Raw genomic sequence first — 9,708 nt, 5'->3', positions numbered from 1 at the left:
TCATACAGTTTATAGACCAATTAACTGAGAGTTAGGCAATGCTCATAGAAACTGTTCAATACCAAAACTTCCACTACCATTTATTTTCTTATGAAGGCAAACATGTACGGTTATATTAAACAATTTTCTCACCTTTATAAAATAGTTTTCTCTTTAAAGGCTGAATATCCAAGAGAAGAAGTTACACTGTGCTTGGTACCCAGCTACTGGCAAAGTGGGCTGTTGCCTGTGAAGACACTTGTTCATTGCAGTATATCTGCTCATTGCAGTATATCTGACCCCTGTCAGTGCCACACTAGAGTGAGAAAAGGGATCGTGATGCATTGCAAACCTGGTATTTTCCACAGGTTTGAGAAACAGAAAACAAAGTGGGGTAACCAATACTATTATCAATTCATTTTCTCAGAAAAGGAGCAGAAAAAATGCAGTCAGACATGGCTAGCTGACAATTCTCTGGATGGCCAAAAAGCTCTCTTGATACAGAATTGACCATAACAGCCTTCTACCAGCCCTGGCTCAGGGCATGAGTTGTTATGAAAAAGGTTTCAGGGATGTTACTTCAGAAATTACTGCAGAGAACACACTAAAAAATGTTGCATGTGAGACAAGAGGTTACTCTAAGCTGCCCCAGAGATAACAGAGGTGAGATCAGAGCAAACAGCTACCCCAAACTGTAATCCCCAGCTTCTGTGGCAAGCAGCTCTCATCAGAAGCACAATACTGGTATCTGTATATCATTTTAAATACATTTATTGCTGCTTTAGAGCTTTACTTTAAAGTACTTAATCATAATTAAACATTTGAGATCATAATAATTAAGTCAAATTCCCAGGCTTTGAATGGTAATTTACAGCTTTAAATGGAACATGCAAATAAAAAGATGGCTGGATATTTAAATGCATCTTTGCAGGTGTCTCTGAAAGATATTCTCCATACCCAATGTTTGCATGGTAAGTTTTTCAAAGTCACTATAGAGGAGCCTCACAAAGATCAATGAATTCAGTCCTATGGTATAAACCTTAAGACAACCCAATACACTTATCTTCATTTGTGCATATACATGTTTAGAATTCTTCCTTTGAATTTTCTTGTTAAAATTCCAGTTGTACATTTTAGCTGATAACACCTTTGCTATCTGACTATATCCATTTTTGATCTTGTCAGAGATTTGATGCTGGGAAAAGGCAGAATTATGCAGAGGACACATGGAGGTTAAGTAAAAAGAGAATCAGAACCACACCGTTAGCTTCTCACAATTCAAAGAATTCTCCATCTGGATTCTGATGAGTCCAAAAAGCATTTGAAAATTCAACAGCAGTGATAGAGAAGGACACCAGTGAAATCAAAATACATTCCTCCTAGTTCATAAAATCTTCCAGTCATGTATCAAGGGTGAACAGCCTAATCCATTATGTTAGTCATTCATTTAGAGGTAGGTAATAGGAAAAGATCCTCAGGGACTGGCAGATATTTTCTATTAAGAGACTTGCTGCTCTTTAGTAACTTCAATCCCACAGGACACACATTTCTGAAGTCTCAACACCTTTTTCCAAGTGCTAGGGAATGCAATAACAAAAAAGTTCTGCACAACTCCTGTCCCCAAAGCTTAAAAATATAATTTTAAATGCTTGCAGCCATAAAAGAACAAAACATGCCAAAAGGAAGTATTTCTGACCAAGCAATAAAAGATTAAATGTAGGTTGTATTTAAAGATAGATATGTTTTAGAGATCAAACTATAAAGACCAAAGTCATTATTATGCCAGCGGGCCAAAATTTGGCACCTTCTTCTGTTTGGCACTTTGTATCTTTGTGGAGAAGGCATAACAGAAACCAATGAACACTTTGTAATTATATGATACTACTCACCCAAAAATGTAGAATATTTAGATGTGCTCCATTTCTTGAGCTCTACAGTTCTATGGCACTTTTTAAATCACAGAACCTTTGAATGTCATGCAGACAGCTGTGAAAACTCAGTTAGTCATGATTATAGAAAAACACAGCAGAAAAACAAACATTTCAGATTGGCATTATTTCAAATCCTAATATTCAATCTTAAATTTGAGGAACCTTAAAAAATGTTAGATTCTATTAATTCACTACCTGGGTTGAACTCTGCCTGACTTCCAGGCTTAGCCTTGAATCAGCTTTCTATTTCAGAAACTTTTTGGCCATTCAAAAAAACAACACAAGCAGCTCTGTATAATGCAAAAACTAACACAAAATAGTTTTTAAAAGTACAGAAATAATTTTCTTATTTGTTTGTTTTGCCAATAAAGCTCATAGAGATAATTCAACTTCACAGACTTTCTGCAAATCTGCATTACTGCCAGGGCTAAGGATTTTTGTTTGCTTGTTTGTCAGGCTTTTTTTGAAAGATGTCTGTAAATATTCAAGAGATTAATTTCTTTCATTTAAGTCAGTGTGACAGAGTAGTTTTGAGTATCTGGAATTTAGTCATATTAATTTTGAGAAATGTTACTCTGGTCTTATCTACAAGTGTTTGTAAACTATAATTCCCAGAGTTTTTATATTGACATCCAGTGATTAACAGGATATTAAAAAATATAATACATCTCAGAATCTTGTCAAATTATATCCTTCTTAGCTACTCAACTAGGACAAGTCCAGAGTTAAAAATTCAGCCAGCACACACAGGAGTAAAACATATGGGAAAAGGAAAAGAAGATGGATTTTCATAAGATTTTTTTCTGTTTTCCAGTAAATGTTTAATGAATTTGTAAAATCATAATCATCACCTACAATTCAGAGGATCACTTCCAGCTCGCACAGCTTTCCTCTACATCACATACTTATTATTCAACTTCAACCAATTTTTGGTACATGTATAGTGAATAAACCAGATTTCCAGAACTACAGTGCAGGTAAGATCTGCAGCATTCTACTATTCCCAGCTCAGATTGAATTCAGCCAGATAAATCAAGGTTTCCTTCACAGAATTGAATTCTGGTAACAAAAAAGGAGTGTCTTTTGTTGGTTGGTTTGTTTGATTTTTAATCCTTTGTGGTATGAAGATATTTCTTGACTACAATAAGGGAGTATCCTATTGTGTTTTCATGTCAATGTTTTATGCATGGCCAGAAAGTGCTGATAAAGTGTTTCTGTGCATTCAGAGGGAAAAAGCACTCAAAAATGTGTTTCTGCAAGTCTTTGAAATCTATCATAGTGGAATTGTGTGTGGGTTTCAGCTAAAAAAAATAAGAGCAATGTATGCAAAGTTACTCTTCATTGCATCTAATTTACTCTTGAAAAGGAGTTTAATACTAATGAAATATATGGATATACCCTGGTTTTCAGCCCAGATAAAGAGCAGAAAAATACCATTGCATTGTTCATATTTTACAGCTTTTCCAGTTTGCTTGTACCATTGCCATTAATTTGCCTATGTCCTTTTCCTACCTCCAAATGGCCAAACAAGCCAATCTGTGTCAGAGCTTTTGGAAGTAAAAGCTTTGGGAACCAAGAACATTCTGTAATTCCTGCAGGACCCAGCTTTCCATACTGTGTCTTTAACACATTAAATCTCTTAAAAGGCAATTTCAAGATGCCTTTTATGCATAATAACTTTGATGTTCTAATCAAATCAGACCCTTCCAAAGGACACAGCACTGTCAAATTCATACTTTCAAGCATTTAATGACTTATACCTATATGCTCAGTTTCTCTGTTATTTATTCATTTAAATGAGTTCCAACTGGAACCAGAATAAAGGAGGATAACCCTGATAATGTGCAAATGTTCTTGAATAACAATTTGATTTAGAACCAGATTGCTCTTCCCCACATGTAATACTCAAATAGATGATTGGCAGTCAGTGGGGAGCAGCCTGCCCTGGCCTGCTGCCCTTGGGAAACCCAGTTTGAGCTGGTGGGCAAACAGAGAACCAGAAACCCAAATGAGAGCAGAATGGCATCAGCTTAGAGGTCCCCCTGTAATTCCACGTGAGACTGCAGCTTCAGCCCTCAAAGCAGAGCAGCTGTGCTGACCCATGTGATGAACAGCAGCCTGGTCATTAAAGGTGTGAGATACAAACCAGATCTGTGGTTTTGACATGAGCTGTTCTCTGTACACCCAGTTTGGAAACATTTGATGCAGGACTAAAATCAGCCAGTATGCATGCTAATTTCAGACTCTCTCTGTCATTACAGGAGACAATCCACTCCCCAAGTGGAAAAGCCCAACTAAGACCTGAATCTGGAAATGATTTTCATGTTTCACTGATGCAAGGGAAAGCACAGAGAGTACTTTCCTAACCTATAGATCTCTAAGTGTTAATTAACTAATTAATTAATAAAAGAAGAGGATTGAGTTCAGAATATAAACTTCACTTCTGTAACTTGAGGTTTTTTTTAAATGAAAATAGAATCTATCTCCCATGAATGCCTGGACCATTGTTTTTGAAACTTTTGCAAACGTCCCATGTTCTGTTTTCTGAACATTTTTTTACTCCCTGTTCTCACAGAAGGCAAAAACCAGTATGTATTCTTACCCTGAGGGATTTTTACATGAAGAATTAATTTGGGTTTATCTATATCAGATACAAGACACTTGCTATCACATATGTACGGTTATCTGTATCTGGCTAAACCTAAGTATAGGATTGCACTTACATCCTTATGAGGAAGAGCACTAAGTGCATGAAGGTCACAAGGCCATCATGGAAAAAAGTGGGAAAAGTATGAGAAGGAGGGGCAGGGAGGAGGAAGGAAAAAAAAAATCAAACCAAAATTTGAAGTTATCCCTGGAATTACTGTAGTGTATGGGGAAACATTACAGCAAATAAATATTTCAGAGGAGACACTAAAAAGACAACTCATCATACTTCCTGCAGTGAAGGAATGCATGAATAATGCTGATCCCAACTGCTCTGAGCATTTCTGTACAGTCTGGACACTGGCTCAGAGTCCTTGTGCAGTGAAGAGCACTGCAGCACAGCCTTCTCTACCTAAGGCAAAGAGTCAGAGAAACTTCCCAAAATAAAACACAGGTATCAAAGTAGGCATTGACAAAGCAATATCTCTATACATACATAAACAGCTCTATTGGTATATGATTTATTACATAATTTATATTATAATTCAGCTTATTTACCATGTTTTCCAGGCAGAAAAAATCCATTAATGTTTCAAATTTCATGAACAAATGAATGTGGATGGTCTCTCGGAAGCATGGGACTACACCCAATGAAAATCAATCTATCAATTTGCCAAGTCTATTCATCTTCCATATTCATACCTTAAGACATTGAGAATTGAATTTTTAAATTTTGACAAATTCAACTTATTTTTAAATGTTTTAAAAGTAAATAATTGGACAATGCATTTTCAGTGATTATGGAAAAAAAGGAAAAATTTTAATTTTATATTATCTATGAATGTAAAATTGAAATAAAAATAGTTCATCAAATATATACTAGTCTGTTCAAGTTCAAAAAAGCCTGTGTACATTTCACACTATGAATAGTGTTACTTTTGCTTGTCAATTCTCAGTACTAACGCATATTGTACAAATTGGTAAAATGTAATTTATTAAAATTCAGTTTAAGGCAAATATTGGTCCATTGCATACAACTGTATGAAGTAACTGCAGTGATTTTACTTCCTCAGATCTTTTTAAGGATCCACTTCTAATTGGAACCAATGTTGTTTTTTTCTCTAAATACGAAATATGGAGGACTAAAAGAGACGTAGATCACATGTCCATGAAGATCTAAAGAAGTATGGAAAGTGACTGCCTGCTTCATTGTATCATCCAGAGGGAATATTACTCCTGCATCCCAAAAGGAATAACACTTCCTGAAGTACAACCCAAGACAATGTTATTGTTTTCCTAAATGACAACAATACTTTAAAACATTCCTGTAGGCATCAGATGCATGTGAAAAAAGTATGAAAGGTTTGTTAAGTGATTGGTCCAACATTAAGAAAGAATTAAAATGCAGAATGTAAGCAAAAAGAAGATTATTAAATATTAAGCAGTATTTGGAGTAAATATGTTGGGATTATTTCATTAGATGAAAAGAAAACAAAATAGGACAACTATGTTTAAACAGAAAAAATATTTTCATATAACGACTCATACATAAAGATTTTGTTGGATTAGGTCTAGAAGCATTGTATAAGATCTTTCAGTAAGTAAGATACTGGTATTCTTTTTTTAACTTTCTTTTTAAAGCAAGTAATAAAAATACCTGGTACTCTTGTAACTGCCCTCATTCATATATACTGAAGTACTTTAAAAAAAAGATCTTGATCATTTTGGTTTTTTGACAAATGGAGGAGCTGAGGCAGAAGAGAAAGATTATCTGCTATCATAAAAATATTGTATTGATTGCCTCCAAAATCCTATCTAACCCAGCATATACTGTTGGGGAAAAAAAAAAAGAATGAAAGAAAAAGAACAGTCAATAGAAAGAGTTTAAGCGCCTGCTTCTTTGTTTTCCAATGATTTCAATGAAACTTGAAGGCTGCTGGAATAGATAAAAGCAGAAGTTAGGTTCCCTAAATTCAGGTCCAGTCTTTTAAGACAACAGTTTATAAAGGAAGGATTCAAAAGAGGTTTGTTCCAAATCAGGAAGAAACAACCTTTTAAAAGGCATACATGGATTCTTGCTTGAAGAAGAATACCCATAGTCTAAGTTATTACACAATTAATATGCTTTGACAATATATTGATTTAGAAGAAATATTAAGAAAAGCATTTTTTTTTCAATAGGCCTCTTGCATGTTAGGGTTTTAGCATTCAGTTTTTATTCAGTTTAAGTAATAGGGTTAAATTTTAATTACACAAGTTACTACATAAAATAAAATTCAATGTTTTTAACTTTGAAAATGTATGATTTTTTGATCCATGTCTCAATTAAGTCCAAGAGCAGATGCCCACTGTAAATTCAGACTGAGTCATAAATGTAAGAAGATATGAAGGACTTGTTTTTAGAAAGATGATAAAATTTGACATGAAGAAGAAATAGATAGATTTGAAACAAATAGATTACTCCCTCTTGTAAACAGAACACTTTTTTAGCCTAGTTAATAGAATGAACCAGACTAACATTTCCCAAATGCATTCTGTAACTTTTAAAAAGCCATAGTTCAACTCAAGCTTCCTTCTAACCCATGGGACATTTGCAAAGGATACCAAAAATTTGTTACTGAAATTCAGAAAAAAATGTAAACCAAAGCAAGCTATTGTTTTCCTTTTATGAAGAATCACCTAGAAGAGTTAAATTCAAAGAGCAGCCATGGAAAGTGCTGACCAAGTCCCACTTGGGGCCTGGTGTGATCCTGGCAGTGGCACTGCTGGGGACATCCTGGGTGACACTTTGTTGTGAGGAGACTTGGGGATCTGAGTATTTTCAAGTTGTTCCTTCCTATCATGTCCCCAGGGTGCTTCAGCTGAATCATCAGAACCAGATGTAGGCTGAAGGCTGATTAGATATCAGTGCATTCCTGAACTAATCAGTCGTGAGTCCCTGATGGAGTCCCTGGCACAGGCACAGCCCCCCACCAGTGCGTTTGGAGCAACTGATTTCACTGAGTGGATAATAGAATGAGTCCCCAGACAAAACTCATTTTTGGAAAAGCAACATATACAGTTTATGGCATCCAATCATGGAAGTGAAACTATAAAAGTGGAACAATGTGACTCAGGTGACCCATTACAACAGCTTGAGTATAAAGTAACACAACGAATATGCTGAATTTGTGAGTAACCCACTGGCTCAGTCCAGATTTTTCAGAATTTTTCATTGAGGAAATATAAACAGTGAGAGCTTTTTATATACTGGGCAAATAAAGTAAGCCAAGCATTGCCTATTAAATTATTTATTTTGAATTATTTGGCTTCTTCAGCACTGAACACTTGTAAGCAAGGAAAGAACTCAGTTATAGCTTGAAAGACAGAGGAAAAAAATATTCTGCATATGGTAGGAAAAGTCAAGCAATAAAACAATTAAAGTACTAACACAACACTCCAATCCCCTATTTCCATTCATAGGGACCCTTGAGAAGACCTCTAAGGAAAGCCTTGATTTAAAACAGAGTGCTATAGTTCTATAACCCACAGTAAGAATTAGCAGCAACTGTCAAGTTCATTATGAGTTTTGTACCTTTGAGAGCACTGGGTTAATGCTGCAGAGAGGAAATACACTCCTGGCCCATTTATTCCTGGTCAATCTTTGGTTCCAAAATCTTTCTGACTTCCCAGCACTGAAATTTTAAGTCACTCTGCTGTCCTTGGTCTCCACCCACTCCCTAAGTAAAAACAGTATTTATATAGCATATTAGATTCAGACTTAATATTCAAGATTTATGTTTCTGCCCCAGTAATTCTGAGCTTTTGATCTTCAAAAGATTTTTCACAGCAATTCCAATCTTCTGTTCTTCAAGACACACATAAGATTGGTGGATAAAATGCAATTCCACAGATGGGGTCTGTAGAGTTGTTCAATACTATTACTCTCAGCAGTATGGAAAAGGCTCAGCTACACCAAAGAATGAACCCAAATATTGGATCAGTTGCATATTGCTGGGGTTTATGGATAGCCAGACTTAGCACTTTTTTCTATGTAAACCCATGTCCTCAACAGCCCCTCGTTTTATATTTATTTTTTCATTATGTTATGTACCATTATAGAGAAACCTTTACAACAAATCTGTGGTTGAACTTTATAATTTATTACAATTTATGAGAGCTTCTGGTATTTTCACATAGGTTCATTCTGACTTTTGGACCAAATATGAGAACAACACAGTTTAAAACTTCAAACCCTAATCTTTATGAGCTTCAACAAAAGTTTCAGAAAACATTAAAAGAAACTCTCAGCTGAAGTGCAGTCGCATCTTAACACTTTTTCTCCAATCCAAATAGGTATTTCAATATGCCTTTAACTGTGTGGAGGAGCTGGCACTGCCATTATTATTCTGTAGCTGTTCTGCAGTTGTTATGAAATTCCTGAATAGTTCCCTTGGAGGACAAACCAGGCCCACAGTTCTGGAATAAGATTTTAGGAAAATAATTAGGGATTTAGAGATACTGATAAGGGAGGATTAAATTTCTGTTGCCAAGAAAACCCACTTGATAGAAACCTGGGCTTAAAGAAATGTCACACTATTTGCTCTTGTATCTCTACAGGGAAGGAGAATGAAGGATTTACCACTTCTTCCTACTCAAGGTGACTCCCAAAAGCCTCAGAGAAAATTCCCCTCACCCCACTTGTGGTGGAAAGCATCCATCTATCAAAACAGTCAATTATGAATAATCCAGAGGCTCAATGTATCTAGAATGGCTTATACTCAAAACCTAAAACCAGACTAATTTCAGACTAATTATTAATAAAATAATGTTATTTGTATATCTTTTTAATGACTGGACTTTATACTATTTAATTTCAAATTGAATGAATGAAACATGAAGATTACTTTGAGACTAGGAATGGTATGGAGATTTCCATACTATTTTATAATATGCCTTAGCAAAAACTGTAGAGTACAGCTGCAACACTAGTCTTTGAGCTTCCTATTTTCTGCTACAGGCAATTCTCAGAGAGATACAATCAGGACATAAAAATAAACATGCAAGCAAAAGGGTTGTTTATCCTATTGATTTTCTATTTAATCCCATAAAATGCCTCCCTTCTAACACTATCAGCCTCTCAAGAGAAAGCTCAAAGTGATATTATCTAATC

The sequence above is a fragment of the Ammospiza nelsoni genome, chromosome 16 (genome assembly GCF_027579445.1).
Source record: "Ammospiza nelsoni isolate bAmmNel1 chromosome 16, bAmmNel1.pri, whole genome shotgun sequence".
NCBI classification, from domain to species: Eukaryota; Metazoa; Chordata; class Aves; order Passeriformes; family Passerellidae; genus Ammospiza; species Ammospiza nelsoni.
The sequence above is the reverse complement of the archived record's forward strand: the minus strand, read 5'-3'. Positions refer to the sequence as shown.